The following is a 10,029-nucleotide window of genomic DNA, read 5'->3' as shown; positions in this document are numbered from 1 at the left end:
GTATTTTTTTGAGTCTCTTTGTGAGCTGATCAAATTGAGCATTTATCATGCTTAGGGCTTCTACTTCCAGGACCCCTGCAATTTTCCTTGCATTTCCTCTTTCATTTGACCACTCATAATTATGTTATGCTACCCTTTCTAGAAGTTCAAGTGCTTGTGTCACTGTTTTCTCCATTAGATTACCTTCTACAGCTGAATCAACTGTGCTCCTTGTAGAGGGTAGTAATCCATTATAGAAATTTTGCACTAATAGACAATCTTCTATGTCATGGTGTGGACATTCCCTCTGCAGGTCTTTATATCTTTCCCATGCGTCATAGAGTGATTCTCCTTCCTTTTGTCTGAAGGTGTTGAGCTCAAGCCTCAGTTTTGCAGTCTTTACAGGTGGAAAATACCTTGCTAGAAAAGCTTAAGAGAGGTTCTCCCAAGTAGTGAACATTCTAGTCGGTTGAGAAAGTAACCACTTCCTTGCTCTCTGCCGAAGGGAGAATGGAAATGCTCTAAGTCTTATTGCTTGATCAGACACTCCATTCATCTTGAATGTGTCACATAGGGCAAGAAAACACTGGAGGTGATAGTGTGGGTCTTTTGTTGGTGAACCTACAAACTGGGTTTGTTAAATCATTTGGAGCCATGCTGGTTTTAATTCAAAGTTGTTGGCTTCTACTGTGGGTCTAGTGACACTGGGCTAAAATCCTTAGACAGACGGAGCTCCGTAATCTCTCAAGAGTCTTGGTCTATCATTATTATCGGCCATGGTTGGGATTTTAGGATCTCCTTGACTGTGCTCTTGATGTTTCCTTTCCCTCCTTATGGTTCTCAAAGTTCTATCTATCTCCAGATCACAGTCCAAAATTTCTTCTTCTTGCCTTATTCTAGTCATATACTAGATCGAGTACTTGAGAGAAAAGAAGAGAAATACAACCAGTAAAATACAATTAGATAATAAATATAATTGCCTAAATCAGCTAAATTGCCTATCGCTTGATATTACTAAATCCAAAAAATCCCCAGCAACGGCACCAAAAAACTTGTTTGCCTGGTTTTACAACCCCGCAAGTGCACGGATCACTAACAAGTAATAAAGTGGTGAGTAGAGTATCATTCCCATGAGGAATCTGATTAGCAAGTACCAATCTACATTGTAATTTTAACTGTCTAGGCTATCGAATACTTAGGGAATGAAGTTTGTTTACCTTAAACACTAGAATGGTAAACTTAAAATGAAATGATTTATTTGAAACAATTCTGGAATTAAGATTTCACACTTGAATCTTACTAGGGATGTTATCTCATTTATTTACTGAATTGAGGAATCATTTTCCTTAATGGAAATCAGTCCTAAGTTATCCTAAATCCTCTTTCAAGGCACCTAGGGTGTATTCTAATTAACTTAAACCCTACTTTCGTGGTGATTAAATTAATTAAAACCCTTCAAGATTTTTGAACAATTTTGAGGTTCCACAAAGGTATCAGCCTATGTCCAGGTCAGAATTCCTAGGTTCAAGATCTTGATTTTCTAATGTTAATCTTCACCTTTCAGTCCTTCAATTAACATCTACAATCATGGCTAAGTGGATACCAGCACATAACATGCATTAAGATCATAAGAAATTAAATCAAGGAACGAATCTCAAATCTAATTAATAAAACTTAGTGTTCATCCATAATAATAATTACAAGCGTTACTCTCCTAAATCCAGAATAAGAAAACTACTCACTCATGGTGAGTTCAGCAAACATCATGATAAAAGGTAAAAACAGTAAAAGGAAAATCATGTAGAAGAAATAAAATAATAAAAATCTGTCTAGGGAGATGAAATAAAGGAACCGAAGAGAGTTTGCAACTTTGATCTTATGGAGCTTCAGCTGGAAAACTTCTTTTGGTACTGATGTGGATTTCTCTGCTTCGAAACTCCTCAAAAGTGCTGTCAAAAGATAAAAGAGAGAGCCCCTTTTTTGATGTTTTCTTTTCTATTTATAATGGTTGCTCTAGGGTTAGGTCATTTTGAGTCCAAAAGGCTTTAGGAGTCTCATTCGAATCAGAAAACAAGAAAGGGAATTCGAGTTATAAAACTAGCTGCTGCATAGTACATGACCCATGTGTCACTACGTGGGTCCCGGCATGTAGGGCCGTGTAACTTGCTGGAGTGGAACTGCAGAGTCTTGCATTAGCACAGAGAGTTACACGGGTCTACGCCAACTACACGAGCCTAGTTACACGGGCCGTGTACTATTGTTCCCATAAGGTTCTTCAAGCTTGTGCCGGGCAGAGACTTACACGGGTCCCTACATATTACACGGTTCTAATTACACGACCCGTGTACTTCTGTTTCTCCATTGATTCTCTTGGCTTTCTTCTGGCAGAGAGTTACACGGGTCTAGGGCTTGGTTTACATGACCCGTGTACTTTGTATCAGCAGCAATTCTCTGTCTCTTGACTTCTCCAAGCTTTCCTTTACACTCTTATACTCATGGGCTTTACCCAAACACTTGAAATGATGCAGAAAACATGGAATTAAGAGCTTGACAATAGAAATTACAAAAACTAATAAAATCAACTACTGTGCATGAAAATACTTGCCTAAATGCTATGAGATAGTATACAAATGTGCTTAAAAATATATATACAATTTAAGTGTATCAATTGCCACCAATTCCAGATAATGAGTTGGGTAGTTCTTTTAATGTGGCCTTAGCTGTCTGGAAGCATAAGCTATCACTTTCTCTTCCTGCATCAGAACACACCCAAGCCCATTGTGAGAGGAATCACTGTAGATCACATAGTTCTTCTTTGACTCTGGCTGTGTCAACACTGGAGCCTCTGTAAGCATAGCTTTCAACTTCTCAAAACTGGCTTAACACTTGTCATTCTAGTCAAACTTGGCATTCTTATGTAGTAACTTGGTCAGGGGAGTAGCTATAAAGGAAAATCCCTTCACAAATCTCTTGTAATTTCTAGCTAACTCTAAGAAGCTTCTGACTTCTATTACATTTCTAAGAGGCTTCCATTCAACTATTGCTTCAATCTTCTTTGGATCTACTCTGATCCCATCTACTGATACAATGTGTCCAAGGAAAGAAATCTCATTTAGCCAGAAATCACACTTGGACAGCTTGGCATATAACTGCTTCTCCCGTAGTGTCTGTAATACCACTCTCAGGTGTTCATCATGCTCCTCCCAGTTCTTAGAATACACCAAACTATCATCTATGAAGACCACGATGAACCGATCCAAATAGGGATGAAAGATACGATTCATTAGGTCCATGAAAGCTGCTAGTGCATTCATCAGCCCAAATGGCATCACTAGGAACTCATAGTGTCCATACCGGGTCCTGAAAGCAGTTTTAGGCACATCTGCCTCCTTTACCCTCAGCTGGTGATAGCCTGATCTAAGATCTATTTTGGAGAATATACCAGCTCCCTTCAATTGATCAAACAGATCATCTATCCATGGTAAAAGATATTTGTTTTTCATAGTTACCTTATTCAGCTACCGATAGCCAATTCAAAACTCGAGTGTACCATCCTTCTTCTTCACAAATAGTACTGGTGCTCCCCATGGTGACACACTTGGGCGTATGAAATCCTTATCTAGTAATTCTTGTAACTAAACTTTCAACTCTTTCAGTTCAGTATGTGCCATCCTCTATAGAGCAATATAGATCGGAGCAGTACCCGACATAACCTTAATAGCAAACTTTACCTCTCTCTCTGGTGGCAAATCCGACAACTCTTTCGGAAACACATCTAGAAAATCACATATAGTGGGGATGTCCTGTAAACTCGGGCTAGTCTTCCTAGTGTCAATCACATGTGCTAAGAAAGCCTCACAGCCCTTCTTTATTAATCTCCTAGCTGTTATGGCTAATATGATAGTAGAAAGGCAACCCGTTCCTTCACCCACAACTGTAATCTCATCCCCATCTACTGTCTGTAATGTAATTCTCTTCAGCCGACAATCTACTATCACCTAATGACATGATAACCAATCCATCCCTAGTATCACATCAAACTCGTGAAATGGTAGCTCAATCAAATCAGCTAGAAACTCATAACCCTGTATCATCAGAGGATAACCCTTATAGACCTTTCTCACGATTACACTATGGCCTAAAGGGTTAGTGACCAATATGTCCTCCTCTAATACATCTATCTGTACCCCTCTATTAACAAGTGGTGCAATGCATATATAAGAACATGTGGAACTGGGGTCAATCAATGCACATACAGATAGATCAAAAAAAGAAAAGATACCCCTTATCACGTCTACTGGCTCTAGCTTTTCCCGAGCTCTCATAGCATAAGCATGGGGTGCTACTCTGGCCTCCTGCCTCTCAGCAATCTCTGAAGTGGGTCTCTGTGATGCACCAACTGTCTCTGGTCTTGCAGGTCTTTAACCCCTCTATGCTGCCGGGGTAGACCTCTCAGTCTGTGGTGGAGCAATGGGAGCACTCCTCTGTGGACAATCTCATAATAAATGATGTGTAGATCCACATCTGAAGCATCCCCCAATCAATAATCTGCACTCTCCTCGGTGGCTTCTCCCACAATTTGTGCAGGCTGGTATCGAGGCTAATCCCCGTATAGCTACACCCGAAGAACTACCAACTGATGCACCTGACTGACCTCCTCTTCTCGGAGCAAACTGGGATCTCTGCCTCCGGCCTCGGTCCTAGGTTTGACCCTGAGACCCCTTGGGCTTCTTACTATCGATAGCTAATGTACTAGACTGGCCTTGTCCAAAACCTCTTTTACGCTATTTGTCCCTCTTGGACTGCTCATCATCTCTGACTCTCTCCACATTGAGAGCGAATGCCATAAGTCAAGAGAAATCCTTCTACTAGTGTGATGTGACATGAAGTTTGATATTATCGTTCAGACCATCATCAAACCTATGGCATCTGTCTGCCTCTGTAGGCATCATTTGCCATGCATATTTACTAAGTCTAATGAACTCCCGCTCATACTTAGAGACCGTGAGCTGCCTCTGTCTCAATATCAGAAACTCTCTCCTTTTGGCCTTCAAGTACATGTGATTAATGTACTTCTTTCTGAACTCAGCCAGAAAGAAATCCCAAGTGATCTGTGCAGGCTGTACAACTCTGGACACTGTCACCCACCACTGATATGCGTCCTCCTGTAGTAGTGATAGAGCGCACTGTAGCTGCTACTCTAGGGTGTAATGTAACTACTACAGCACCCTCTCTGTCCTCTCCAGCCAGTGCTCTGCGGTGGCTGGGTCATCCTCTTTCTTGCCCTTAAAATCAAAGGCCCCATATTTCCTCAGTTTCTCTAGTGGGGACCTCTGCACTAGCTGTGGCTGTGGAGGAGGTGGTGGTGGCTATGGTATAGCTCTAGTAACCTGGAGAAGCATCTGAGTCATCTGCTCTAGAAAAGCCTGTTGTGCTTTACCCATAACACCATGTGATGACTCTAATATAGTATCTCGCTCCTGACTAGGGGTAGGTGTGGGTGCATAACTCTCTACCTCCTCCTCTATCGGTCTAGGAGACCCGTGCTCTGAGGGATCAGATGCCATCGATCCTATAAAAAAGACAAAGAATAGATCTGCATTAGTGTCACCACTCCTAATTAAAGGCCCATGCATTTTATGCACATTATCTCTTTCTATCTATCTAGGTCTAGGATCCCCTAAACCTTTGCTCTGATAACACTAAATGTGACGCCTCTTACCCGTCTACAGTGTGGCCAAGCAAGTTGTGCCACATTCAGTGCTGAAGCATCCTATCATGTTTTGTAATGTACATTATTAACTTAATGTCCATTTATTTATATTATTCCACGTGTAGAAATTTTTTTTTATAACATTTTATTTTTATGGAGACCCAGACAGAGTCTTCTCTATTTTATTAGCATATGGTGGGTTTCATTATTCACCTGTAAAAACAGTCTATATCCATTTCATATTTCCTTAAGTCATATCATATCATTATAGTTCTCATCACATCATTACTCATAAAATTTTCAAGAAAATATATTTCATTCATTCATATAAAATTCATATACAATAATTTACAATCTCAAAATTTAATTACATCCTATTTATGTACAATGAGTAAAAGTACAAAACTAAATATACATGGGCCCTACCAAAAAAAAAAAACTGCTGAGGTGACTCTTGTGCTGGCAGATCTGATCGACCTCTATGCGAGCACTGTTGCTGCTGCTGGTGCTCTCTAGTACCTACGCGTGGGAAAACCAACGAGCTAAGCAAATTGCTTAGTGGTGCATAATTTAAAATAAATATAACTAAATAATTAAAGATAATGATTCTATTTATAATTTCATAAATTTTGAGTCATTTACACATTTAATGAACTTTGGAAGCAATTATAATTATCAGGATCTTTTCTGTTTATTTATCTTATATTCAGTCTTATTAAATTCATATCAGTGCCCAAGTAACCTATAATAGACTATAAAGACTGGATACACGGGAGTATATTAGTTAGACATCCATATGTCTATCATGTATACATCTGTCATGTCAGGCACTAAGCCAGCGGGCAGGCATAAAGCCAGAAATTATAATAGGCACAATGGCCAACGTGCAGGCATAAAGCCTATAGAATAATCATATTAGACATATTTTGTCTTCCAATTATCGCTCATGTAGGCAGTACTGCTATCTATAGTCCTTAATTGGTATACTAATCAATCCAAGCCATATACATAAGTCTAGGTATACATTGGGCAATTTAGTACCATTATGTTATTTATGCACTATTTAAAATTACTATTCATTGGTACCATTCAGTCCATTTATAATGGGAATATAGGTCCCAATCTCAATTTCAAGTGAGTTATGTGGTCAACACTTTGTTTTGGTTAATTCCATATCTTATAACAAGTTATTTTAAGAACTTTTCTCAAGGTCCAGATTTAGTGTCTTAACTTCACCTAACAAATTGGATAAGATGTAGCCACTGTTTGGCCACACTTCATTCATGGAAGTTGTTCATTTATGTCCGATCTTTGTTTTCTTTTTTTGAATCATGTCATATGGAGTTTTACAACTCAAGTTTTAGTCAAATAACCAAAACTGGTTCATTATCTCTTTCTAGTTCCAGAACCAGGCAGATTCTAGAGTAAAACTTTATATAGCTATTTGGGTATGTTACAATCATTTTTAGGCCTAATGTCCTTCATATGAGTTGTTTCCCTATGTCTTAGGGTTACTCAGGTTCAAGAATCACAAATTTTCAAGTTATGTAGAGTGAGTTATAGCCAATTAACTGACCTAGACTCCTGAACCCCATGCCTTTAGGATTTCAAGTTCAGGTCAGTGTCTTTGATTCCCATTTTAGGGTTCTTACACTCAAAATTTGAAGAAGGTTCCTGAATCAAAGTTAGAGCCCTATTTCTTATGTTTCCAAAACAGTTTAGCTCATCCCATTTGGAATTTCCTAGTGGGAGATATAGTATAAATACTCTTCTGAGGTCAAGTGACTATTTAGTTCAATCTCAAGATTTGGCATACTGGCTTGTCCTAGCCAATTGACCAAGTTCCATTAGGTTCTGGGTTTTGGTCAAAATACCAAAATAGTAGTTCTAAGTCTTATAGAGATTTTGGCTTTGGTTTCACTATATTTGCAGTTTTTTGGACCAAGTTATGACATTTTTTCCAAAACTGGTAGGGTAGGTCCAAGTCCAGAATTTCAGGGCAATTTTGGTTCTGGTTAGAATTATTGACCTAAACTATTATAGCAATTTGGTTCGGTTAGAGCTAGAACTGGGCTCTGTGTTCTTCATAAAAAATGTGCTCCTATGTCTAGCTGTTCTAATGGTTTAAGACTCAGGTCATTCTAATCTTCCTAGAGTGAGTTATGTCCATTTGAACATTTACTATTCATATGGTCATTTTTTTCAGGTCCAGCATATGGTTACCCAGATTCAAGCCAACTTTCGATCATTTTAGGTTCAGTTTCTGGGCAGGGTCTCTGCATGAAAAATGTGTCATTATGTCTTAGGTTTAATATCCAATTAGCCTCACACCAATTGGAGCAATGTGGCTCTACTTATGGTCACATAACCTTGCTAGACTCATGGATCCAGAATCCTGCATGAAAACAACACTCCCAATTTCTCAATTCCACCTAACTCCCAAACTTCAATCACATTCATGGCACTTCAGATTGTCAATAATCAACCTCAACAACATCATTTTAAAGCCATAACACAAAATCCACAAATTTAGGTCAAAACCTAAACTTCCATAATCATCTTTCATGCAAAAATGTACCAAACTCATACCAAATCAACTTATCTGTCAAATATGCTCATCAACAACTCTAATGGACAATTTAATTCAATCAAAAATCATTAAATCCCAACTCTTCTTATTGCTGAAAAAAATTTAATCTTTCAATTACTTATGATTTTCTTTCAATTTCATGTCATACAAACTCATTTTAACATGCTTACAACAATTAAAAAAGAGAGGAAGTGAGAATCTTGCACTAACCTTGATGGACCAATTCTTTGACTTGCTAAACTTCAATTTTCCTTCACTTTCTTGGCAGCCAATCACTTCTCCAAGGTGTAGAATTAATTTTTAATGAAGGAACTTAGGGGTTTTATGGTGGGATGCAAGAGAAAATCAAGCGTAGAAGCTTGAAAGAACATGGAAGAATACTTCCATGGATGTTCAGCCAAGAGGGAATTCAAAGAAGAAGATGAGCTTTTCAATTAATGTAATTTGTCTTCTCATCCCAACTCTTCTTATGGTTGCCAAGAATTTAATATTTTAATTACTTATCATTTTCTTTCAATTTCATGTCATACAAACTCATTTCAACATGCTTACAACAATTAAAGAAGAGAGGAAGTGAGAATCTTGCACTAACCTTGATGGACCAATTCTTTGACTTGCTAAACTTTAATTTTCCTTCACTTTCTTAGCAGCCAATCACTTGTCCAAGGTATAGAATTAATTTTTAATGAAGGGACTTAGGGGTTTTATGGTGGGATGCAAGAGAAAATCAAGCTAAAGCTTGAAAAAACATGGAAGAATACTTCCATGGATGTTCGACCAAGAGGGAATTCAAAGAAGAAGATGAGCTTTTCAATTAATGTAATTTGTCTTCTCATACTAATATATATCCATAAAATAATTTAATTATTAATTATAAAAATTATGATTTTTATCTTTTACACTAATTCCTTCTATGTCCTTTTATTTAATTTCCATATAACTTCATGTTTTCAATAGATTTTCAAAATTTCATTATCACTCATTTTAATGGACTTTTAGGTCAAAAGTCAACTCTAGATGCCAAATGACCGAAATGCCCCTTATCGGTTTATAGTCAATCTTTTTTAATAATACCGATTAACTTCATAACTTGATGGTTCCTTTGATTTTTATACTGCTTGTCTCATTTTTGTATTCTGCCTATTTCATTTTATTTTTATCTTATTTTAGTCCTCAGACTGGCTTTGAATAGTATTATTCATTAATGGAATATGGCACTATTCAGAGCATAGAAGTCTGGGGTGTTACATGCAAAATATGTGACTTTTTTTGTATCTTTAGGTTCGAGGGAAAGTCTTTCCTTGATCCTATGTCAAGTATTCTACTAAATGTAATATCCTTTTGCACTAAGGAAGAGTTCTTCCTTGGGTTTTCTCTAATTCCTTTCTAAAAAAAAAAAAAAAAAATTGTATAACCATAGCATGTCCTCAGGTCAAGAGAAAGTTTTTCCTTGGACCTATACCAATTTTTTTTAATAACCTTCCTTTAGTTTAGGTTCATGAGATAATCCTTCCTTGAACTATTAAGGTCCTCACATGCCTTTTATGCTTCTGGATCCAAAGGGGAGTCTTCCTTATAATCCTTCAAATCCTCTGTTATTTTAAACACTCTTCCATATGTACAAGGGAAAGTACTTCCTTTAGTAGTCCCTAGTATTCTATTTTCGCGGTCTAATTAAAGGTAGAGTCTTTCCTTGGATTTGTTAACCTAAAATATTTCGTTCATCTTTTTATAGTTGACTAAATTT

General features: G+C 37.6%; 1 non-coding gene across 1 annotated transcript; it reads left to right on the top strand.

The window, feature by feature from the left end:
* The first annotated feature begins 263 nt into the window (after window positions 1–263).
* On the top strand, window positions 264–370 carry LOC131173692 (small nucleolar RNA R71). The gene has a single exon (XR_009144006.1). It is a non-coding gene; the product is annotated as a small nucleolar RNA R71 (small nucleolar RNA).
* Window positions 371–10,029: the final 9,659 nt, after the last annotated feature.

The sequence above is a fragment of the Hevea brasiliensis genome, chromosome 14 (assembly GCF_030052815.1).
Source record: "Hevea brasiliensis isolate MT/VB/25A 57/8 chromosome 14, ASM3005281v1, whole genome shotgun sequence".
Taxonomy (NCBI): domain Eukaryota; kingdom Viridiplantae; phylum Streptophyta; class Magnoliopsida; order Malpighiales; family Euphorbiaceae; genus Hevea; species Hevea brasiliensis.
This window is presented reverse-complemented; position numbering and strand designations above follow the sequence as displayed.